Source organism: Gopherus evgoodei, chromosome 7 (assembly GCF_007399415.2).
Source record: "Gopherus evgoodei ecotype Sinaloan lineage chromosome 7, rGopEvg1_v1.p, whole genome shotgun sequence".
NCBI classification, from domain to species: domain Eukaryota; kingdom Metazoa; phylum Chordata; order Testudines; family Testudinidae; genus Gopherus; species Gopherus evgoodei.
The window spans coordinates 94,536,248-94,562,408 of record NC_044328.1 but is presented as its reverse complement, the minus strand read 5'-3'; the positions used below and the strand labels follow the sequence as shown (position 1 = coordinate 94,562,408).

The 26,161-nt window shown below is 44.1% G+C and overlaps 1 protein-coding gene across 3 annotated transcripts in view; it reads left to right on the top strand.

The window, feature by feature from the left end:
* IQSEC1 (IQ motif and Sec7 domain 1) overlaps positions 1 to 26,161 on the top strand; it is a 710,112-nt gene that overhangs the window by 150,679 nt on the left and 533,272 nt on the right. The gene's annotated exons all lie outside the window — the stretch shown is intronic.

The following is a 26,161-nucleotide window of genomic DNA, read 5'->3' as shown; positions in this document are numbered from 1 at the left end:
AATCCATGCAACAAACCTCGATGCCAACTCTGCCCACATGCTATGTACATCGGCCAAACTGGACAATCTCTACGGAAAAGGATAAATGGACACAAATCAGATATTAGGAATGGCAATATACAAAAACCTGTAGGAGAACACTTCAACCTCCCTGGCCACACAATAGTAGATCTTAAGATGGCCATCCTGCAGCAAAAAAACTTCAGGACCCGACTTCAAAGGGAAACTGCTGAGCTTCAGTTCATCTGCAAATTTGACACCATCAGCTCAGGATTAAACAAAGACTGTGAATGGCTTGCCAACTACAAAACCAGTTTCTCCTCCCTTGGTTTTCACACCTCAGCTGCTAGAAGAGGGCCTCATCCTCCCTGATTGAGCTAACATAGCAAACTACAGTTTGCATGAGTTATTTGTCTGCCTCAAGCTTCTGGGCTAATTTTACTTGCCATTTCTCCCCCCAGCACATCAAAGGTCTGGAAGCTCTGCCTATGCTACAGCTAAGGTTATCCTGTAGAAATACCTGAAAATTATCACCCAAACATCTACAGTCAGTTTGGGGAATTCTGCTGCTTGGCCAGAGAGATTAATCCTACAAAAGCTACTATGTGCCTGCTTACTGCCTAGCAGTGGCGGTCTGCCTTCTAGGCCCTGCCCTGGAAGACCCCTCCAGCAACTCCTTTTCTGCGCCTTACTTCCTGATGTGGCTGTGTTTTCTTCTGGAAGACACTTAGAAGCTTATGGTAAAGGAAAGAAGGTGGAGGGGATTAAAAACAAGCACACAACAGAGCGTACTTCAGCAAAACTGCAGCAAATTATCAGAACTTATTTGGCATTGTGCCTCCCCCTTCAACAAATAAGTTTTAATTTTGCTGTTGTCAAACCCTTTTTGGAAACAGATCATTTTATTTTTAGCAATGTTTTGAGCCAACATTAAAATTTAAATTGTGCCCGATGAATGACGCTGCCTCAGGCTAATAACTATGATAACATTTGTTTGCTACTCAATATATGGATTGCTTAACCAAGCTTTGCCCTTTAGAGAGTCATACTTAAATATATATGGAGGGTGTATAATGCCATCAAATTCATTACTTGCCACTCAATCTGCAGCTTATGTGCAGTAGCTGCAGGGGAAAGCATGAATGTGTGGCTTCCCCTCGGGCATTTATCCAATGACATACCAGTTTCAGAATACTCAAATATTACGGAGCAATTATATTCCACTCATATGGAAATAGTTGACCTCAGAGATCAAACTTAATCAGTATTCCACATTTAAGAATTTTATTTTCCAGAGGATTCTTTATATACATTTTCAACTCCGTAATAATTTCTCTCTTCTCCTGTGCTATAAATTCACTGACATAGTAAAATACAAGTACTTTTAAAATCAAGTATTTAGAAGGACACTAGACAGGGTGCTAGCCAGTACTGTAAATACATGAACTAACCTTTCAGGTGGGTTCAAATCCTGAATTTTGATTTATGGGGATAATGAATTCCATGGTTTCATATTAGTCTCCATTTGTGACTATTGCAGAAATGTTACTTTATATCAGGACTGTCAGTCATGGCTGAACATAGGTCAGAACTTCAATGCAAGGATGTTGTTGGTGAACGTGTGTTTTCTTTGTTGATTTTGGAGATGTGCATGAGCCAGAAAGACTTTTCAAATTACATCCAGATATATTGTAAAGAAGGGCATAAGGTTTCAGCCTGTATAGCTCCACAAATGGTTATTTTGGTCATGCAGCTAAAATACAGATCAGCTCAGAAAATTTACCCTAAATACAGTGAGAACATTATACTTGCAGTACAATCATTTTTCCAGCTACCCACTTACTTTACCAATGGCAATTATAAAATATCTCAGGGTTAAACCCTCTTGTAACCTGCATGCTTGTATGGCAGCAACTGATTGTTGTTTAAGTCTAAAATGGGGAGGAGGGGGCTGAGGATGTGAGTAGGTGGGCAGTGGTAGGGGCAGCAAGTGAGCTGGCAGCAGACAGGCAGGTGAGCTGGCGGCGGGGGGGAGACTGAGGAGGCGAGCGGGGGGTGAGTAGGTGAGCTAGAGGGGTGAGGGGCTGAGAAGGCAAGCCCGGCATGTGTGCAGGGCTGAGGAGGCAAGCGGATAGGCAGTAGCAGAGGGAGCAGGGAGCCGGTGGCACACAGGTAGGTGAGCTGGCGGCAGCACGGGGGGCTGAGGAGGTGAGTGAGGGGTGAGTAGGTGAGCATGGGGGAGGTGGGGGGCTGAGGAGGTAAGCGGGTGGCAGAGGGTGAGTAGGTGAGCTGGCAGGGTGGGGGGATGAGCCGAGCAGGGGGGCTTTTTACTTGGGGAAGTGAGGAGGCAAGCGGTGAGTCGGTGGCTGACCTGTTCTATTGATCTTGTCTCTCATAAAAATTGGTCCTTTTTGCTGCTTTTCTCTGGGCTGGGGGTTGTCCCAGTGCTGCAAAGAGGGTGTTCCCAAAGGAAGGTGCTTGCTTCTAACCCCCCGAGGCCATCAGTATGTCTGCTCTTCTCTAGTCAGCCCACTTGACAAGTTTGATTGTTCTTGGTCTGGCTCCCATCCCCTCTCTAAGGGCTGCAGCTGTCTGGAGGTGCTGCCTTTCATACCTTCCTCATTCACACCTCATTCATTCAACAGGGCAATTGATTACAAAATTGGGGGGAAGATCTTATTCTACTTCTAGCAAAAAGACATTTTTCTTTCACCTTAATTATACTACCTTAGGGGGCCGCTATAACATATTACAAAGTCATATAGAAGTTATACAAAAATGCATAATGCAGAGATTTATCTACAACTGCATTGATTGACTGCTGTGTGCAGTAATATAGTGACCCCTGGGTCTTTGCATGAGGCTTTATACTGGGGGGAGGAGGTGAGTGGCGAGTTGGAGGCGAGTGGCTGGGCAAGCGGCTGGTGGGCAAAGAGGCGAGCAGTGAGCCAGCACGGGTTCTAGGGGTGGCCAGGGGGGTTTCTGGCAGGCAGGGGCGGCTCTAGACATTTCGCCGCCCCAAGCACGGCGGCATGCTGCGGAGGGCGCTCTGCCGGTCGCCGGTCCTGCAGCTCCGGTGAACTTCCCGCAGGCGTGCCTGCGGAGGGTCCGCTGGTCCCATGGCTCCATGCCTACGGGAGGCCCACCGAGCCGCGGGACCAGCGGACCCTCTGCAGGCATGATGCCAAAGGCTGCCTGCCTGCCGCCCTCCCGGCGGCCAGCACAGCGCCTCCCACAGCATGCTGCTCTAAGCATGTGCTTGGTGTGCTGGGGCCTGGAGCCGCCCCTGCAGGCAGGCGAGGGAGGAGGTGAAAGGAGGCGAGTGGTGGGTGGGGGACTGACTACGAGGGACACAGCAATCCAGCAGGGGGCTAGGGGGTGAAGAGGGGTGTGATGGTGGGGCCAAGCAGGGAGGGAGTGGGTCCTATTTTGCTTCTGTTATCTGGTCACTCTATGTGTGCCATTTCTTTCCCCTTCTACAGGCTTCCACACACTGTCAGTGCCTTCCTAGTGTGCCATGCGCCATGAGATATCTCTTCTCTTTGTGTGTGACTGTGAGCATTTCCCTTGTGTGTGAATTTATTCAACAAAATCTTAAGCTTCATCATGGATACCATGAGTGAAAAGAAAAAGAGAGCACAGAGTTTTCAACACTGAATGGATGAATAAATACTTATGTACTGTTTCAAAGTTAAAATACTGTGCTTCGTGTGTTGCGAAATGTTAGCCGTTCCGAAAGAATACAACCTTCGGTGGCACTTTAAAACTAAACATCCCAATCTCACCAAATTGAACCCAAATGAAAAATTAATTAAAGCAGCCATTTTAGCGAAAAAGCCTTAGTGAGAACAGTAAATTTTCAAGAAAGTGAGCACTGAGAACGATACAGTTACTAAAGTAAGCATTCAGATTTCTAAGGAAATTACTGCTGCTAGGAAATACTTCACAGAAGGAGAGTTTTTAAAAAAGTGTGTGTTGATTGCTGTATCTGAGTTATGCCCAGAAAAGAAGGGAATATTTGAGACTATCAGTCTATCATGCAGAGAAGAATAGCTGACATTTCTATCAATCTAAGTGATCAGTTAAAGCAGAGAGTCAGTGAATTTTGCTTTTACTCCCTAGCTATGGATGAAAGCACAGATTTAAAGGACACCGCCCAACTTCTTATTTTTATTAGAGGTATTGATAAAAACTTTGAAATTACTGAAGAACTTGTTGGCATGTGCTCCATGACAGGTTGCACAACTGGAAAAGAAGTCTCCAGTGAAGTGATAAAATGCATGAATGATAAGTCGGGATTAGATTTCACAAACTTGATGGCCATTTGTACTAATGATACTCCAGCTATGTGCGGAAAAAATGTTGGAGCAGTTACTCTTCTTGAAGGATTTATCGGGAGACAAATAACCAAACATCACTGCATTATACATCAGCAGGTTTTGGGTAGCAAAGTCTTAAAATTTGAGCATGTAATGTCAGTGGTAATTTCTGTTGTAAATTACATCCATTCTAGAGGACTAAGACATAGGACATTTCGAGTCTTTCTTGAAGGGTGCAGCGACTTAATCTACCATAGGGAGGTGAGGTGGTTGAGTCGAGGAAGAGTTTCATTGCTTTGAAAAAGGAGGTAGCAAAATTCCTGGAAAATGGGAATTTTATTGGCCCAGAGCTTGAAAATGAGTCCTGGAATCAAGTTCTCTTTTTCTTTTGTGATATTACAGCATACCTGAATGATCTCAACATTCAACTTCAGGGAAAAAATCAACTTATATTTCAAATGTGTGCAGCAGTGAAAGCTTTCAAAATGAAATTGAAACTTTTCAGAAGTCAGCTGTCAAAAGGTGAAATGTGTCACTTGTGCACAGCGTATCCCTCAGCACAAACATGCCAACTCAGGAAAAAATATGCAAAGCTCTTCAATCTTTTGATTGAAGAATTTGACAGAAGATTTACTTTGTCTAAAGAACAAGATGTCCAGTTGAAGCTGATTGAAGATCCCTTTTCTGTGGATCCGGAGGAAGTGCCACTAGATTTGCAGTAGGAGGTTATTGAACTTCAGTGTTCAGCAGTTTACCAAAATAAGCACAGAGAAAGCAGCTTGTGGGATTTCTACAAAAGTCTGGACGATGAAAAATACAAGAATCTTGTCAAAGTTGCACTGAAAACATTCATTTTTGGAAGCACTTACATATGTGAACAAACACTTTCCATCATGAACATGAATAAAAACAAGCAACGTTATTCTCTGACCAATGACCATTTGGAAGACATTATGAAAATATTCACTTCAAATATGACCCACGAATACGACAAGATTGTTGCTGAAAAGAGATGTAATATCTCTCATTAAAAGTTGCAAAGTAATTATGAAAAGTACAAATGTTTTCTTTCAACAGAACAGGTGTTTTTCATTTTTCCATGAGTCATAAAATTTTTTTAAAAATTTAAAAACATTGTTTGCTTTAATTGAAAAATTCGTAATAAAGTATCTCTCTCTCTCACACACGCACCTCCCCCCCAACCTTCCTTTTCGGCCCATAGCTGTTTCGTCGAGGCAGCATTGGGAAAGGAGGGTTTGTTTCTGCGGGGAGGGCTGGGCAGTGCTTGGGAAGGTGTTTCGACGGCGGGGGGGTCGGCGGGATCGGGGGGAGGTCGGCCCTCAGCTGCTTTCTTTGGAGTAATATGGCCCTCGCCGCTTTGCAGGCCTGGCCTCGCACAACGGAGTCCCTGACTGGGACTCTGAGGCATTACAGTACTGCATCATCTACTCCATTTATCCTATACAGATCAGGGCTATGAAATATATCCATTTTGTGACTGTCTGAATTGATCCCATAATATCATCTGGTACAAGGTTGCAAGAGCTAGACACAGATCAGGCTAGCTATCTGGTACATCAGAAAAAAGTAAACAATATTTGCTAAGTTACTTGTCCTAATGCCAACATCATCATGCCAAAAAGTGAATGTTTGACCATGGTCAGCAATGAATTTTATAGCTTAAACAGTTTATTACATACCAGTTCCCACCTATTGGTTTTGTAAATCAGATCTGTTCACTACTGAGATGCCAGTTGACTGGTCCATCCTATCCCATGTTCTCAAGTCCTTTTGAATCCAATATGATGAAAACATGTGACTGAAACTAAGCACATGGTTTATTGCTTTGCTGAATAGAGATGGACTTAAACACGTTTAAATGCTTTGCTGAACTGGGACCTCAGTAGTGAACAGTTTGAAGGATGATTTTTACCAGGAGAAAATGGAATTACATTAACCTTTTACCAGTGGGCTAATGCCCACACATCAAAATCAATAGCTAGAACGTGAGACACATGATTTTTGGAGAGGGGGAATTGAAGCAGGTACAATTTCAATCTTCCTAATATCAGTGAGTATCTTAGTAGAAGGGACTTGTGAGACGTATTAAAAATTAGTCATTAACAAACCAGAAAAATCTGTAAGACATTTTTAGTGGATGATATAAACATATGCAAATAAATTCAGATATTGTTGGGTTTCAAAAATAGTTTCATATTGATCTGATATGCTGAGTTTGAATTGTGCTCCAGAAAAAAATGTCAAAATCTATTTTCTCACAGTCATTATTGCTGTCATTAGCAGTTCAATGGCTTCCCTTGATGTTTACAACCTTAAAGTCCTGATTCTGTAGCTGATTTGTGCACAGACCTCTAACTATCTTCACCTCAAGTCCTGCCTCCAGAATAGCTATAGAAGCGCCTGATTCCTTGAGTAGCAGAACACTTCCTGCAAAATGTTAAGTGAGAGTGCCTTCAACTCAAGGTTGGCATTTTGAAGGATCAGACTTGAAATCATTTTGTTTCAATGTATTGTTGAAAAGTATGATGCAGAGAAGTATTGTCAATCTAAGGCTGTGACTACACTTAGCAACAGCGTGTAGAGTACAGGCACTACATGTAACTACGTGCTGCAGTGGAGAGGGAGCAGGGAAAGGCTCTGGCAGAGGGGGAGGCAGTGGAGAAAGATTGCAGTAGCAGGGAGCTGCCACTAGAGCCTTTCGCCACTGCCTCTCCCTGCCCAGAGCCGTTCACTGCAGCAGGAAATGGCCCCAGCAGTGGGGAAGCAGCAAGACACTACACTGCCAAAAATAGCAGCATAGATGTTGGAGGCACTGCTTGGGCATTTAGAAAGCCAATGGATATGCTGGGGGTTCAGGTATGTAGGCTACTTACTCTACTCTACTTGCCTAAGCTGTGCCTCACTGTACTACACTGATATCTATGCCCATGCTAGCTGGGCATTCAGTTTCTGTGCTCTTCATGCCACCCTTAAGAACTGAAAAAAACAAAGTGTTTTTGTTATGTTCATGGCATGCTCACAGAGAGAAACAAAACATACCTTGCAACCCTTCGGGAAGAGTAACACTACTTTATTTCCTAAAATCCAGAAATCTAACACACAACAACCAAATATAAAGTGTCAGGGCCCATATGTGGGCAGTCTGACCTAATGGCTGAAGCCCAGAATAGAGCTGGGGTTGTAGTCAGCAGTCATGCCAAGGGTCACAACTGGACTCAGAGGTAGAAGCCATGCCAATGGCCAAAGCTGGAGCCAATAACTGGGGTCAGGCTGAGGCAGCAGGAAGGAAGAGTGGGAACCAGGCAAGGAGTCAGGAACTTGCTCTTAGGAGTATGGTCAGCAGCAAACCTAGCTCAGACAAGGGGTGTGGCAGGAGTCGGAAGCTTTAAATTAGGAGGTGACCTATCAGCAGTGGGTTGATAGTCAGCTGACCCCCCTAAGTCAGTGGATGTAGCCTCTGTGGTGTATCATAGGCTGTTTCCTTGTCTGCCCTTGCAGCATGGTGGTGCAGCGCAGGCTTCTACATGGCAACCCTGTGAGCATGGGTTCAAGACCAGCAATACCTGAGAGATACAAAGCAGGCTGCTACTTAAGACCCAGATAGCTCTTCCTTCAAAGCACGTTGCCTGGAAACAGGATAAGGAAGCCTGGTAGATAGCTTGTAATTTTGGCACAGTTTTCAGTACACCACAGCTTTTTTGGGGGGAAAGCAGCTCATCTAGACAGAAGTGGGTCCTTCCAGTCAGCAGCAGCAGCAACATCCAACACTATTCCCTGTGTGATGCATTCGCAAATTTTGAGAAATTGAATCCTATATGGATATAGCAGCTAGCTGGCTGACCAACTTACCTACTTTTCATTTTCCTAGGTTTATGTCATGTGGAAGAAGTTCCCAAGTTCTGTCATAGTTAGAACTGCATCTAAATAAAGGGCTTGTCTTCCCTTCTCCTTTCCCTTTTACGATCACGTAGTTTTCCAGTGGCAACCACATCAAATGTACACATATAGAAATGTAACATTGGGAAAGTGATCATGTATTATCATCCGTCTCTGTTAGGGGACCAGTAGCATATAACAGTAGTATCAACATGATGCATGCTTGAGTTTGTATTGGAGTCTTTCCAAAAGCGAGAATATGGCTGGGATTTTGATACAGTCTCATTAAGAAAGATTTGTGGCAACTTTAGTTGCTCAGATTGTGCATATTCTTTCCTGTAAGTAGTAGTCAAAGAAGAATGGTCTTACCTACTTTCAAATAAAGCAAGCAGGAGCTAGTGATTTGGTGAATTTACATCTTATTTATAGCTGGAGAACTCTACAAAACACAGCACAGTTTTTCAAATATTTTCAAATATTTTCCATGTGCCCCAAGATAGGTGCACAGTGGTGTCTATCTTGCACAGTGACTCTCTATTAATGGCTCAGGTAAAATGGCTTTTGTCACATCATCAGGCACTGTGAGGGGGCCATACAGATGGTAGGGTGAGATAGCGTCTGCCCAGTGATCACTCTTTATTTGCATGCTGGAGAGAGAATGGGTTTTGTGCTGTCACAGTAAGCAAGCAGATGGTATCCATAACTTTATGGTAAAGCATGCAGCAGAAACTGCAGAGGAACTTGTGTTTCATAAGGAAACGTGGAATTCTGCATCCTATCCATAGTTTGTTTTCTTTTTTTCCATCTTTCCCTGGGGAGAGGAGAACTGGGTTACTGCGAACATGTCCTGGATAAGCAAGGTGAATCTGTGCAAAGAGGATAATCTCATCCCCAGTCCAGTTGCATCTGCTCCTCTGTTTCAGGGTAATAGAGGAGGAGGAATGGTAGCAGGAACAATGTTCAAACTGTGATCTTGTTCTGAATTTGTCATCAGTGATCAGAAAAGTCTCAGAGAGAACTTGAGATATGCATTTCTGGTACAAAAATAGTGGTGGTAGATTCTCCAGAAACTAGAATATCTAGCTCTTGGGGCAGGGACTATGTTTTAAATTTGGTTTGTGTAATTCCAGTAGATTATACTTGTACAGCATCTAGCATAGTCAGGATTGATGCCTCTGGGCACTGCTGTAATATGTTATCTATTAATATTGTCCTCTACTTGCAAGACAGTTGGCGGTATATTTACATATGGCAAACTATTAGAATATTAGAAGAAGCAGAAGTGATGTCTACTTTTTAACCAAGCAGCTGTTGAATTTTTAAGATGTTCATAGTCAAATATTTGGAACGTGTCTTTAGTACAGCAGGGACTAATGGAATTCCCTCTCCACAAAGATCATTGAAAGTATAATGGTCATAGAAAGGAGAACTTGGATAGCAGTGAAGGTGACCAGATTTTATAGGAACAGTCCCAATATTCAGGACTTTGTCTTTATATAGATGCCTATTACCCCCAGTCCTGATTTTCACCTTGCTATCTGGTCACCCTAGCAGCAGCATTGAGACAGCTGATACACCTCTACCCCGATATAACATGATCGGATATAACATGAATTTGGATATAACACGGTAAAGCAGTGCTCCGGGAGGGGGCGGGGCTGTGCACTCCAGCAGATCAAAGCAAGTTCGATATAATGTGGTTTTGCCTATAACGCAGTAAGATTTTTTTGGCTCCCAAGGACAACATTATATCGTGGTAGAGGTGTAGTAACAGAAGCCACAGTGAGGCTGGAGAGTCTATGGAAGGTATCCTTGTGCATTAGTGATGCATCTGCAATTAACACCAATATATACAAATAAATGCCCTTATATTGCACCCCTGGGAGTTTGTTTACTTTTTTTTTAAATCTGCCATTTCCTGTATGTTTAGGGGTTTTGAAAATTTGATTGGGATTTCAACATTTAAAACCAACAAACATTACAATTTCAATATAAACAGGGAAAACAAAGCAATATAGTAAACATAATTAGTTAAAGGTTATACTTTTGCATTAGATGTGTATCAAATTATTTTTCTGACATTCTTTATTAAGAACATAAGAACGGCCATACTAGCCCAGTATCCTGTTTTCTGACAGTGGCCGATGCCAGGTGACCCACACATTTTGTAAACTATAGTTTTTTGATTTTTCTACTGGCTTGTGGTGACTCTGAATTCTAATCAATGGAAAGGACTCAGATTTGGTAAATGCCTGGTCTCTTGCTTTATCATAGGCTTTTTCCTATGGTAGGAATTCAGAATGCTCTTGTATATCTAGAGCAGGGGTCAGCAGCCTTCAGAAGTGATGTGCCAAGTCTTCATTTATTCACTCTGTTTTAAGGTTTCACATGCCAGTAATAAATTTTAACGTTTTAGAAGGTGTCTTTTTATAAGTCTATAATATATAACTAAACTATTGTTGTATATAAAATAAATAAGGTTTTTAAAATGTTTTAAGAAGCTAATTTAAAATTAAATTAAAATGCAGAGTCCCCCGGACTGGTGGCCAGGACCTGAACAGTGCAGAGGTGAAAGTAAGCTGGTCCCGTCCAGTACGGTGTACCGGCAAGGGCCAGTACGCCGTGCTGGACCGCACTGGCTTCCACGGCGGGATTGAAAGGGCTCTGGGCTGCCTGCGGCTGCGGGCAGCCCAGAGCCCTTTGAATCCCGGCCACGGCTCTGGCGGCCAGGCTGGGGCTAGGATCTAAAGGGCTCAGAGCTCCCTGCGGCTGTAGGCAGCCCAGAGCCCTTTGAATCCCCGTCAGCTCTGGCGTCCAGGCTGGGGCCAGGATTTAAAGGGCTCAGGGCTCCCTTCAGCAGCAGGAGCTCTGGGCCCTTTAAATCTCTGCCCCAGCCCAGCAAAGCTCGGGGTTCCCCCCAGCGGCCGGAGCCCTGGGCCCTTTAATTTGCCCCTGAGTCCTGGGGGGCTCCCAGCCACCTCTTCAGCTGGGATCCACTGGTTGATTTAAAGGCCCTGGGTTTCCCAGCCACAGCTGGTGCCCTAGGGACTTTAAATCTTGAGAGGCCACGCCTTGTCAGGATGAGGCCATGCCCCCCTCAGGACTCTGGCAGTACCAGTAAGTCCTGTAAGTTACTTTCACCCCTGGAGCAGTGTGAGTGCTACTGAAAATCAGCTCGTGTGCCGCCTTTGGCATGTGGGCCATAGGTTGCCTACCCCTGATCTAGAGTCTTTTTTGCTGCTGGTTTTCATGGAAATTTCCAGAGCACAATAATTCTTTTCTATACATTAACACACTACCTGGATAGCAGAGGAAAATTTACAAAAGCACAATTGTCAATTAGCCACCTTGCTGCCACTGATTTTCAGTGGGAGTTAGGTGCGCCTACTGTTGTTTGTGCCTTTGAAAATCTCCCTTTGACGTATTTTTGTATATAACTAACTTCATACCTCACTATTTAAACAATTCATATGGTACTTGTCATCTTCTTAAGTTATCAGTATTGATGATGTTGCTGAATGAGAGAAAGGAATCCAAATTCCTGTGAAACCTGCAACAAGAATGTGCCATTAGCCTAAATATCAGCCCAATTACAGTTCATGTAGTTGTGATGTGAGTTGTTATAGCTCAGCAGTGTTGGAATAGAAACTCCTTTTATCTGAAGTCGGGGCAGCACACACACACACACACACTCTCACACATAAGCAAACTTTATTATTACATGACTGAAGAGAGAATTTTCTAGTTTACACTGGATATCTTTTATATGTCTGTACCAAATGGGATCCCCAATTATTCTGCTCCTCCTAGACAAAACATATTCTTGCATAAAAATTAAGAGGAATGTTAAAGAACCTCAGGAATACTTTTCATAGGATTTCATTGGCATGACCATGGAAATCACTTGAATGAAACCTATTTCAGCTGTGTAATGGAGCCACAGAGATTGGTAGGCCCTGGCCTGCTCTCTTTGATCACAATGGTCCTTTCTGACCTCATAATCTGTGAATGTATCCTGGTATGTATATAGCACTAAGAGTAATAGATACAGATGTTAAAAGGATCAACTTTCGATAAATTTATCACAGGCAAACAAGAAATCATTTCTTAAAAAGCTGACATGAGGTAAAATTTTGAAAAGCACCTAAGTCCAACGTTCAAAAGAGACTTAGGTCTAGTCTATGCAGATTCTGTACTGGTACAATTATTTCAGTTAGGGGTAACTTTTTTATTATTGTTTTATTGAAGTAGTTGTACTAGTAAAACCCCTAATGTGGATGCAGTTACAAAGGTGCTTTATACCAGTATAGCTTATTCCCATTCCTGTACAGGAATAAGCTATACCAGTATAAGTACTTTTATACCAGTATAACTGTGCCCACATAATGGGGGGCATATATTCCGATCTAGTTAAAGCAGTAAACCTCTAATGTGAATGCAGTTATATTAGTATAAAATCACATCTGCAACTGAAATAGTTATATTGTTACTGCACCTAGCATAATAGGGCTCATGTCTAGGGCTCCTATGTCCTACCACAGTAAAAAATAACAATATTAATACTATACAAGAACTGTGTGTGGACCAGACCTAGGATAAACTTCAAAATGGGAATTAGACACTTTTGAAAACATTATTTTTGAATTCTTGTTTACTGGTTGTGAGCAAGAGCAAAAGAATGATATGACTGTCTAATTTATATTTTTAAAAAATGTTTGCTTCTAATTGTACTGAAAGCTCTATCCGCTTTCTGGTATTTTACTTTTTTTTGTTAGTTGCCATTTGTCTCTGCCAAAACTAAATCCACCCCATTCTTTTAGAATAGTGGCTCTCAACTTTTCCAGACTACTGTGCCCCTTTCAGGAGTCTGATTTTGTCTTGTGTGCCCCATTTTCACCTCACTTAAAAACAACTTGCTTACAATATCAGACATAGAAATACTAAAGTGTCACAGCACATTATTACTAAAAAATGCTTACTTTTAAATTTTTATCATATAATTATAAAATAAATCAACTAGAATATGAATATTGTACTTACATTTCGGTTTATAGAGCAATATTAACAGGTAATTATGAGTATGAAAGTTTAGTTTGTACTGACTTTGCTAGTGCTTTTTATGTAGCCTGTTGTAAAACTAGGCAAATATCTAGATGAATTGATGTACCTCCTGGAAGACCTCTCCATCCCCCCAAAGGTACACCCCCGATTGAGAACCTCTCTTTTAGAGCATTTTACGTGACATTAGACTGTCAACTCCTTAGGTCAGGATCTGAGTCTTTCAATGAGTGTGTTACTGACCAAGTACACTGGCACCTCAACATTGACTGGGCCTTTGAGTGCTGTCATGATACAATTAATAAGAACAATGCTTTAAAGTAAAATGTGAAACTTGAATCATCCAAAATAGGAATAAAACAGAAAAAAATGGCCAAGTAAGGTGCAGATGAAACTGTTATTGTAGATGGAGTGAAGTTGCCAGTGTGTTGATGTTTTGTGCAAGCTCAATCAGGTTTTGGCCTTGGATATATGTTCCACTTTATCTCAGCTATCAAAAGTTAGTGGGAGGAGAGGTTAAATTAGAATACTTCTAGTTTTAGTTCATCTCTCTAGCCATTATCTGAATGATTTATATTTATCTTTGTGCTGCTTTGTTCCATCAACCACTTTTTCACTTTGTACAACAGGCTACTTAAAAGGATTTATCAGACATGATGCTTTTTATTGGGTAATTTAATATGTAGTACCCTGGAGCATCTGGAGCATCTGAGATGGAGCAGTTCTAAAGAATGTTTTATTTAAAAATATTCTAATGTTTAATTCTTTATATCATAAGGAAAATATTAAATGAATGTCGTGCTAGTGAAAGATTCCAGGTTGATTTGACAGTCCAAGAGATGAAAATCTTTTATTCACAGAACAAGTACAATTCATGCAGAGGTAGTGCAGCTTCCCTGTGACCCTACCTGTTCAACACTTTGCCTGTCTTCTGAAACTGCCAACTGGGCTGTTGCTCAGTAATCATGATTGTGGCTTTTTGTAATGTGAGCACCTGTTGGCCAGGAACTGGACAAAATCTGCATTTTCTTATACAGAGATCACTGAACAGGCATCAGGTAGTAATGACTTCTAGTCACTACCAACCTTGGTCATGCTTGAACTGATGACTTAGACTGTAGAAACGGTTCCTTTGGCATGGTAAGGTTGTGCTTGGTGTGGAGGTAGGGAATTTGGGTGGACAAAAAGTGGATTTAGGCCACCCTTTTGTGCCTTCCTCCTCAATCTTTGGGCTAACCAGGGGACTGGTATGCTCCCTAGCATAACATAGAGATGTTCAGAGGCTTTTAGGCCCAGCTTTCCGTAGCAGCTTGAGATTACTGGATCTACACAACCTTTTCCCTATACAAATCCCCTAATGTGGGACCGAAAAGGTGGATGCAGAACTGCTATGACTGGGAATCCCCTCATCTTAGAAGAATCTCCCAGTAGATAATTCAGTTTTTGTTAAGGTGCTTTGTGCCACCAGCCCAAAAAGAGAGCAGCTGTAGTGGACCTTCGGATCTTGCTCTAGGTCTCAAAGGATGTTTGTCATTATCAGTCTTTGAATCATTGAGTTTCCCTAGGTCTTATATTTTATCTTCACAAAAGTTTTCTTTCTTTCTTTCTTTCTTAATATTTCTACACCTATTGTGATTTTTCACACTGTCTGGAATGACTCATGACCATAAGTACCATGACCATGAGTACCAACTGCAGGGCAGACTGTCAAGCAGCAGCACAGAGATCCCAAACTGGTTGTATGTTCTGTAATTAGATTTCACTAACCTAGTAACAAATCTGAGTCAAATCTAGTAACTCCTGAAGCACTGTAACAGTCTTTCCTCAAAGTCACAGACCATCTCCTGGGGCTTTCCAGCCTATCTTGTCACCCAGGCTGTCATAAACAGATAGCTAAGGGTTAATGTCTCTTTCGCCTGAAGCACCTGACCAGAGGACCAATTAGGAAACAGGATTTTTTTTCAACTCTGGGTGGAGGGAAGTTTGTGTCTGAGTCTTTGTCTGTCTGTTTGCTTTTCTCTCAGCTATGAGGAGTGATTTTAATTTCCTGCTCTCTAATCTTCTGTTTCCAAGCTGTGAGTACAGAGATCATGTATTTACATGTCTATAGTTGCTGGAGTGCTTTGAATTGTATTCTTTTTGAATAAGGCTGTTTATTCAATATTCTTTTAAGCCATTGACTCTGTATTTGTCACCTTAATACAGAGAGACCATTTGTATGTATTTTTCTTTCTTTTTTATATAAAGCTTTCTTTTTGAGACCTGTTGGAGTTTTCTTTTTTGGGAAACTTCAGGGAAATTGAGTCTGTACTCACCAGGGAATTGGTGGGAGGAAGAAGTCAGAGGGAGATCTGTGTGTGTTAGATTTACTAGTCTGATTTTGCATTCCCTCTGGGTGAAGAGGAAAGTGCTTTTGTTTCCAGGATTGGAATTACAGAGGGTGGACTCCCTCTGGTTAGATTCACAGAGCTTGTGTCTGTGTATCTCTCCAGGAGCACCTGGAGGGGGGAAGGGAAAAGATTTATTTCCCTTTGTTGTGAGACTCAAGGGTTTGGGTCTTGGGGTCCCCAGGGAAGGGTTTCGGGGGGACCAGAGTGCCCCAAAACACTCTAATTTTTTGGGTGGTGGCAGCAAGTGCCAGGTCCAAGCTGGTAACTAAGCTTGGAGGTTTTCATGCTAACCCCCATATTTTGGACGCTAAGGTCCAAATCTGGGACTAAGGTTTGACATGGTGGTAGCGGTGGGATAGACAGAATCCAGAAGCCAGTAGGAATATTATATTTTTCTTTTCTCTGCTAAGGGCTTTTTAGCAGAGAGAAACAGTTTGGTTTTAAAAAGGAACCAGAGAGAATTTTTTTTCTGCTCTCTCTGGCAGCTGTGGCTTGCATATTAAGCAAGCAACCATTAAGAGACTGTTGAGGGTCTTTTGTCACACAATAGCACTCCCATTAGGAGGCAAATACCAGCAAATAAAGTGGTTTTTCTGGTTTACTTTACATTGAAAAAATTAGCTAGGAAGAAAGGGGAAAAGGCACTGTTGCTAGGCAGACCCCAGGAGGCAACAGAGCCTGCAGTTCAGAAGATAAACACCGGAGGACACCCCCACACAAGAAAACAGGAACCATGCCTACCAAGACAAAAATGGAGGCCGAAGAACAAATCAAAGAAGCTGAACACAGGCGAGAACTGGAAAAAAGACTACAAGAAATGGAGCTGAGAGAAAGAGAAAGAGAGGCAGCCTACAAAAGAGAGCAAGCAGCCAAAGATGCAGACCACCAAAAACAGCTGAAACTCCAGAGGGAAGCCCACCGACAGGCCATGGAATTAGAAAAGGCTAAGCAAAACACAGCCAACCCTAACAACCCTGCGCCAATGATTGTTCCACAGCACAGGAAATTTCCCACCTACAAGGCAGGTGATGACACCGAGGCCTTCTTGGAAAATTTTGAAAGAGCCTGTTTTGGGTACAGCATCCCTGAAGACCAGTACATGGTAGAATTGAGGCCACAGCTCAGTGGACCTTTAGCAGAGGTAAGGCAACACTCATGTCTGACCCTGTACTCAGGGCCCCGGATTTTGACAAGCCATTCCTAGTAACCACGGATGCATCTGAGCGTGGTATAGGAGCAGTTCTCATGCAGGAAGCAACAGATCACAACTTCCATCCTGTCGTGTTTCTCAGCAAGAAACTGTCTGAGAGGGAAAGTCACTGGTCAGTCAGTGAAAAGGAATGCTATGCCATTGTGTACGCCCTGGAAAAGCTACGCCCATATGTTGGGAACGGCGGTTCCAGCTACAAACTGACCATGCTGCGCTAAAGTGGCTTCAGACTGCCAAGGGGAACAAGAAGAAACTTCTTCGTTCCAGTTTAGCTCTCCAAGATTTTGATTTTGAAATTCAGCACATCTCAGGAGCTTCTAACAAAGTAGCTGATGCACTCTCCCGTGAGAGTTTCCCAGAATCCAGTAGTTGAACAGTGTTCTTAAAATGTAGAGGTCTGTTAGTTATATACTTAGTGGTATATGTAAAGGTGCATGTGTTGTATTAATCTGTTTATTTTAAAGTTCTAGGAGGAAATCGCTGCCAGTGAGCTTCCCCACTGTCTGCAATTTGGGGGGCATGTCATAAACAGATAGCTAAGGGTTAATGTCTCTTTCACCTGAAGCACCTGACCAGAGGACCAATCAGGAAACAGGATTTTTTTTCAACTCTGGGTGGAGGGAAGTTTGTGTCTGAGTCTTTGTCTGTCTGTCTGCTTTTCTCTCAGCTATGAGGAGTGATTTTAATTTCCTGCTCTCTAATCTTCTGTTTCCAAGTTGTGAGTACAGAGAACATGTATTTACATGTCTATAGTTGCTGGAGTGCTTTGAATTGTATTCTTTTTGAATAAGGCTGTTTATTCAATATTCTTTTAAGCCATTGACCCTGTATTTGTCACCTTAATACAGAGAGACCATTTGTATGTATTTTTCTTTCTTTTTTATATAAAGCTTTCTTTTTGAGACCTGTTGGAGTTTTCTTTTTTGGGAAACTTCAGGGAAATTGAGTCTGTACTCACCAGGGAATTGGTGGGAGGAAGAAGTCAGAGGGAGATCTGTGTGTGTTAGATTTACTAGTTTGATTTTGCATTCCCTCTGGGTGAAGAGGAAAGTGCTTTTGTTTCCAGGATTGGAATTACAGAGGGTGGACTCCCTCTGGTTAGATTCACAGAGCTTGTGTCTGTGTATCTCTCCAGGAGCACCTGGAGGGGGGAAGGGAAAAGATTTATTTCCCTTTGTTGTGAGACTCAAGGGTTTGGGTCTTGGGGTCCCCAGGGAAGGGTTTCGGGGGGACCAGAGTGCCCCAAAACACTCTAATTTTTTGGGTGGTGGCAGCAAGTACCAGGTCCAAGCTGGTAACTAAGCTTGGAGGTTTTCATGCTAACCCCCATATTTTGGACGCTAAGGTCCAAATCTGGGACTGAGGTTTGACACAGGCAAACTGGGACTTAGTGATAGTTGGTCGCTATACACCAAAGATCACAATCAAGTTTTTCCCTGTCCCTAGAGACCAGTCATTTACCCCAGATCAATGTGTATCTTAGATATTTCACCAAAGACAACACTTGTAGCCAATCCTGTAATAAACTAACTGAAGACTCACTAACTAGGAAAAATAAATGAGTTATTACAAGGTTAAAACAGGCAAGCATATATACACAAATGTTTATAGTCTCTAGTTCTTCTTCTAGAGATGTCCTTGTGGGTGCTCCACTCCAGGTGTTGGTGCACCCCTGCACCTTCACTCAGAGATCTTGACAGCAGTACTAGTACTGGTTGTGCATGCACAGAGCCTGCCCCACGTGTTGAGAGTGGTTTAATAATATGCGTGCTCGACAAGTCTCCTTGGTTCCTTCTCTACTGTCCCCAGCCTGAGACGGAGCTCAGCAGACTTTTTAGAGAACCTCTCTCCATTTGTTTAAAATAATTTCCATGTTAGTTTCGCTTCCCAGTAGTTACCACTTCCTCTATCTTTTTCTCAAAAAAAAAACCCCAAAAAACAACTTCTTGTTCCTGTCAGCGGCAGCCGCTTCCAACATACCTAGGTCCCCAGGCTTTAAGTGCTGCTCTACCTGCCATGATGCCATTCCTATCTCAGGTGGCCACTCAAAATGTATAAAATGATTGGGGGAATCCCACATCCCCAAAAAATGTGCCGACTGCAGCAAACTGAAATCCAGGGCACGTAAGGACAGGAGGCTGAGACTCAAACTGCTTCTCATGCAGAACTCCTTAGGATCAGCCTCAGACCCGAGCACCAACTCCACTGCACACTGCGCCCCCCCACCTCAAAAAAGAATGGAAATCTTCAAAGAAAGGGCAGCCTCTCTCACCCCTAAGGGGTACTCTGAAGGACAAAAGTTCACCGGGCAGGTCTTCAACCTCCCTCTTGGTGTTTCCCTGGCTCTGCACTTTTGACACACTGGGCTCAGCCTGCCTGTGGCTGCAGCTGTAGCATGAAACTCCGGTGCCGAGGCTTCAGGCTTCCAGTTGCCTGCCTCTCACATAGCACTGTTCGGCACTGCGATGGATGCGGTGCTGACACAGGTTAGCCTGTCTGACCCTCCGCAGTCTGTTCTCACTCTGCCGGCACTGTCAGCCTCTGAACTGGACAGCAGTGACACAAGGCTCAGGACACCAGTGCAGATGAACCCTTCCGCATAGCAAACTCCTCTCACCCACACCTTGCCACACAGAGGCATTGAGGCACCACAATTTACACAGTCAAGGGACCTGCTGGCGTCACCTATCTTGCAGTCACCCCTACTTAACACCTACTTCTCTCTGGATACTCATGCAAGGTCTGGACAGCTTTCTTCCAGTGATGTGGAATCTGGGCTGCAGGGAGACTTTTCACCCTATCAGGTTTCCATTCACAGACCCCAATCATTATGGGTCATAAAGCTACCTCGTCCTAATCCCAGGATCCCACCCCATGGTATGTAAACCCATGGATGGCACCACCCAAGCCCTTCCCACCACAGTGGCAATATTGGGCTCCATGCGCACCTTATACTCGAGATCACACTTGTTATGCCACCACAGCCAGGCCTGAGACCTGCTCGGCACCGCTAGTAGACAAATCTGCTACTGACTCACTGCATCAGGCAGCTCCTTCACAACTGCAGGATCAATCACGGTCTACCTTCTCCAACCCCATAGTCCTAATAATTACACCTGACAAAGCATTACTTCCTCCTCCCCTGATGCCTTCAGATGATTTCAAGACCTCTTTAAAAGAGTCGCCAATGAGCTAAGGATTAACCTGGAAGAAGTTCCTGAACTACAACATGAGCTAACCAGCATCCTACAACCATTTCCCATCTGCAGCCATCTACAGGATTGCATTACCTATCAATGCAGCCCTCATGGAACTTGCCAAAGCCATCAGGCAAACGCTGGCAGCAAGCCTACCTACCTGCAAGCGAGCAGCTCGGAATTACTTTGTTCCTTCTAAGGGCTCGTCCAGTGCCAACTTCGCTGGTAGTAGAATTCAAAAGAACAAACTCTAGTTTCCCCACTCCACCCCATCCAACAAGGACAGTAAGCAATTAGATATGTTCGGGCATAAGGTATACACGTCTTCCAGGTTACAATTCAGCATCGCTAATTATACAGTTGTTCTGGCAAAATATGACCTCAAAAACTATGGTAAACTCATGGACTTTATTGATGACATTCCAGAGGAAAAGAAATGACAATTTGCAGTCAGTGTCTGAGGGACAAATCATCTCCCATACCGCTCTTCAGGCTGCCATTGATGAGGCCAGTACTGCAGCAAGATCCACTGCCATAGCAGTTGTGATGCGCCAAGGTTCATGGCTCTCATCCTCTTCCTTTCCTTGGGAGGTCCAAAGTACCACTGAGGATCTCCCTTTCGATGGCGACAAACTCTTTGCGTCCAGGAGAAATGATGTATTTCATTCCATGAAGGACTCAAGGGAAACTCTCCAGTCTCTAGGAATCCAAACACTAGAACCAGAAGGAGACAATATAGATACCAACCTTACCAGCATCCATGCTACCCCACATACACCCATCAATCTCCTAAAACACATCATCAGCAATGCCAGCGACCCAGGTACCAACACTGCCATCCAACTCATTGGCAGCATCTCAACCCCCTCCAAACAATAAGCAAATCTGAAGCCTTGGTCGACAATATAGAAAACAATATTCCCACTTCAGCGCTTGCACCACCTGCCCCTATTTTTGAACACCACCTACACCCATTCTCCCATCAATGGCAGAACAATACCATCACCAAGTGAGCTATAGAGGTCATTACAATTAGCTATTCCATCCCTTTCCTATCCTTGCTTCCCACCCATCCACCCTCCCCATCCCTCTTCAGGGACCCCTCTCATGAGCAAATGCTCCTCCAAGAAGTACAACATCTCCTTCAACTGGGAGCAGTAGAAGTCGTGCCCGAACAACACAGAAGAAAAGGTTTCTACTCTCATTACTTTTTAACAGAAAAGAAAACGGGGATGGTGACCAATTCTCGACCTCAGGCATCTCAACAAATTCATCAAAAAACAAATGTTCAGAATGGTTATCCTCACCACCATAATCCCAGTGCTTGAGCAGGCTGATTAGTTTTCAGCCCTCAACCTACAGGACACCTATTTTCATGTGACTATACATCCGGCCCACACATGTTTTCTTAGTTTTACCCTAGGTTCAACACATTTTCAATACACGATGTTGCCCTTCGGCCTATCTACCGCCCCCCATGCTTTTTCTAAACTCCTAGCTGTCGTCACTGCCTACCTCAGGAAACAGGGTTATAATATTTCCTTACCTTAATGACTGTCTCCTCAAAGCCTCAACGCTTTGATGAAGTGCTTCGATCCACACAGCTGACCGTCACCTGCTTCCTGTCCCTTGGCCTACAAATAAACAGAAACAAATCCACCTTATCTTCTACCCAACAATTGGAGTTCATAGGAGCACACTTCAGTTCCCAGAAGGGAATAGCATCTCTCCTGCTCAACCGTTTCAACACCATAAAAGTCCTGGTCACGAAACTTTGCAACAGTCCTCAGGTCACTGCTCGGGACTGCCTACAACTTTTAGGTCACATGACCTCGTGTACTTTTGTGGTCAGAAATGCACGCCTATACATGAGGTGCTTCCAAGCTTGGTTGGCCACGGTTTACAGACCGAACATACATGCTCTAAACAAGCTTCTATCCATACCTTTTTAGAGTCAAGGACTCCCTTCTCTCATGGACAGTTCCCTCCAAACTCTGCTAAGGAGTCCCTTTTCTCCAGGATGCTCCATCCATTCTAATGACTACCAATGCATACCTCACAGGATGGGGAGCACACGTCCCACCATACAGCCCAGGGGCTATGGTCTTCCACCAAAACCTCCCTACACATAAATGTCCTAGAACTTTGGGCCATACACAATGTCTGCTGTCACTTCCTCCCATTAATTCAGAAACAAAATGTTCGAATAATGACAGACATCACCACCTGCATGTTCTATGTAAACAAACAGGGAGGAGCTTGCTCTGCACAGAAGCTATGAAGCTCTGGAATTGGTGCCTGCAACAACATCCAGATATCAGCCGCCTGCCTACCCGGTGCCCCGAATACCACTGCAGATGAACTAAGCAGACGATTTCCTTGGCATCATGAATGGGAGATGAATGAGGACGGTCCTACGCAACATATTCTGCATCTGGGGCTACTCAACACTGGACCTCTTCATGACTGCGAAGAACCAGAAATGTCCCAAATTTTGCTCCAGAACAGGACCAGGCAAACATTTCCTAGGAGATGCGTTCATGATCTCATGGGATCAAGACTTATTGTATGCATTTCTCCTTCGATACCGCTTCTCCACAGGGTTCTGACAAAGATACAAACAGATTGTGCCTGGTAATTCTGATTGCCCCGTCATGGCCCAGACAACCATGGTATCCATTTCTCACCAGAATGTCAATTCACCCAACGATTCCATTGCCCCACACTTCGAACCTCCTATCGCAGCAACATGGCCAATTTTTCTCCATCCCAACCTATCCATGCTTCACCCCAAAGCTTGGTTCCTACATGGGTCTCACAAAATGAACTAGCATGCTCTGAACAGGTTCAAAGAATGCTCTTACACAGCAGAACACAATCTACTCTCACCACCTATCTCCGAAAGTGGAAGCGATGCACATAATGGTGCTCGACCAAACAAATTCCTCCCACCTCCATACCTCATTTGTTAATACTTGACTACCTTAAACAATCTGGCCTTTCTTTCAGCTCCATCAAAGTCCATTTAGCTGCTATTACAACTTTTCACCACAAGATCAACGATGCCTCTGTTTTTGCCCATCCAATCACCAAGCGTTTTCTCAAAGGGCTCCAATCCTATACCTGGACATTAAACTCCTCTGTGGGACCTTCACTTAGAATTAACCTGCTTGACTCATCAACCTTTCGAGGCACTAGCCACATGCTCTCTCTTACACCTCTCCATGAAAACAACATTCTTAGTGGTAATCACCTCCACCAGATGCGCAGGAGAAATAGCAGCTCTCATGGTGGACCCACCTTACACAATATTTTTAAGGACAAAGTTACCCTTCGACTACACCCCAAATTTCTTCCAAAAGTGCATTCATCTTTTCACATCAATGAACCGATACACCTACCAATCGTCTTTCCCAAACCGTATGCAAACTCGTTTGAATCCACGATGCATATGTTGGATGTATGCAGGGCTCTTTTATTTGGATAGAACCAAACCTTTTAGGAACTCTTCCAGACTCTTTATCTCAATTGCGGAGTGATCCAAGGGGACACCTATTTCTACCCAGAGACTTTCCAACTGGATCTCCAATTGTATCCAACTGTGCTATCAAATACTTAAGCCTTCATCAGAACTCACTCCACTAGATCTGTAGCTATCTCTATGGCTTTTCTATGCAAAGTTCCTCAGGCTGACATTTGTAAAGCAGCCATTGGGGCTTCTGAACACACATTTGTTAAGCATTATGGCCTTACTCAAGGCCCCCTTACTGATACAGAGTTGGGCAGAGCTGTCTTATCCACCGTATTCCTACCAAATCCAAAGTCCCTACCTCCTTGAAGTACAGTGCTTTTAAGTCACCTGGAGTGGAGCATCACAGGCACATCTCTCAAAGAAGAAGAGGAGGTTGCTCACCTGTGCGGTAGCTGACGTTCTTCAAGATGAGTGTCCCTGTGGGTGCTCCACTCCCCACCCTCCTCCTCTCTATTTTGGAGTTGGGGTAGCCTCAATTGTAGAGTAGGAACTGAGGAGACCAGTCCTGCATGCATATTAGTAAAGCAACTGGAACGAGTGTTGCTGTCAAAATCTGCAGGTGAAGGTGCAGGGCGCACCAACACCTGGAGTGGAGCACCCACAGGGACACTCATCTCGAAGAACGTCAGTTACTGCACAGGTGAGTAACCTCCTCTTTTGAAAGGCGACGGAGTTGTAGTAATCGGTCAGATCTGAATGTCTTTTATGGCTAACCCAGGTTGACCCTGGGGATCTCCGTTTCTGTTTCATAGCTCCTGCCCTGTAAGAATCCAAACAGCAAAAAAAAAAAAAAGACAAAAAACTTTCTTGTCAGCTATTTTTTTTCTTCCAGAATTCAAACTGATGAGACAAGCCTATTTACATGTAGCCTCTTCATGGCTGTGACGGGGAAATTAACAAAGTTTTTCTATTGTGGTATCCCACAATGGCCCATTCAGTTTTGATAGGCCTTCTTGATGAGCGAGAGATGATTGCTTCTGACAGGGTTCATAGTTTCAGGGCAAACACTTTTTTACAGTAATAAAGCAAAAACTTAAATACTACCTTATGGCATGTGATAAAGCTATTATAAGTGATATTAATGCTTGCAACAACTTATAAGCATTCCACAAAGTCTAAACATATTGTTATAAGTTCAATACCCATCTTAAGCATACTAACACGCAGGTGAAACAGAATAGTTTCCATCAATGAATTTGTCAGTGATCAGCTGAGGCCTAAAGTCTGACAAGAGCTTGCAGCTGGCACTGCCAGCATCACAGTGATCATATATGAAAGCCTTCCGGTACTGCATTAAGCACCATGGGCAGCACATGAACTGCTGGGTGGGAGAGACTAGCCCCCAGCCCCCCCCTTTTGGCCCAAGGCCCTGCAGGAGCCAAACTCTTCCCCCCCCAGCGCCCAGAACGATGGCCACCAGCCAAGTCCCGCTTCTAGCCCCAAAGGAGTGCCAGGAGGGCAGACGGGCACGTGGCCCAGCCTCCCTAGCCCCAGAGTGCGGGAAGGTGGGCAGAGCGCAGTCCCAACCTCCCCAGCTTCGCAGTGCAGGAAGGTGGGTGGCCCCAGCCCAAGAGCACTGGGGGGCTGGACTCAGAGCTGGGAGGACTGGAATCGCAGCTAATGTAGGGAGTGTCATGGCAGGGGGCGGGGTCACACCTGGCTGTTTGGAGAGGCAATGCCCCCCCCCCATGCGACCTGCCACTCATGTTAAGCACCATGGGTAGCATTGATCAGATATGGTCCCTTGCTTTTGTCTGTCTTCTTTCTTTTCCCCAAAGCCGCATATGCACTTTTCTGTCACGTGTGTGGGTATGTGAGAAGTAAAAAAGTGAGTGCACCTTGCAAGTGGCACAGAAAATGGTAAGGCTTATGAAACTTCTTTTCCCCATCCACTGCTCTTCCTTTGAGGTCTTGTCTACCCAGTACAATAGTCCTGCACTAGAAGGGTGTGAATTGCAATGAGAACTAGCTTGTTGTGTACTAAGTAGCCCATGTGGACCCTCCTGCCATTCACTAAAAGTTTCCTAGTGTACATTACTGTAGTCCAGGGGTCGGCAACCTTTCAGAAGTGGTGTGCCGAGTCTTCATTTATTCACTCTAATTTAAGGTTTTGCATGCCAGTAATACATGTTAACATTTTTAGAAGGTCTCTTTCTATAAGTCTATATATTATATAACTAAACTATTGTTGTATGTAAAGTAAACAAGGTTTTCAAAATGTTTAAGAAGCGTCATTTAAAATTAAATTAAAGTGCTGATCTTACGCGGCCAGCCCACTCAGTCTGCTGCCAGACTGGGGTTCTGTTCACCTAGGCCTGCAGCGGGCTGAGCAGGGCCTGCGGCTGGGACCCCAGACCTGTGGGGGGTGGAATTCAGAGGTCAGAGCAGAGGGCTGAGGGGGGGTTCAGGGCAGAAGGCTGGGTGTGTGAGGTGGTTTAGGTGTCAGGGCAGTGCGGGTGTGGGGGGGGTGCAGGGGTCAGGGAAGAGGGCTGGTGGGTGTGGGGTGTGCAGGCCAGAAGGCTGGGTGTGTGTGTGGGGGGTCATGGCTTAAGGCAGAG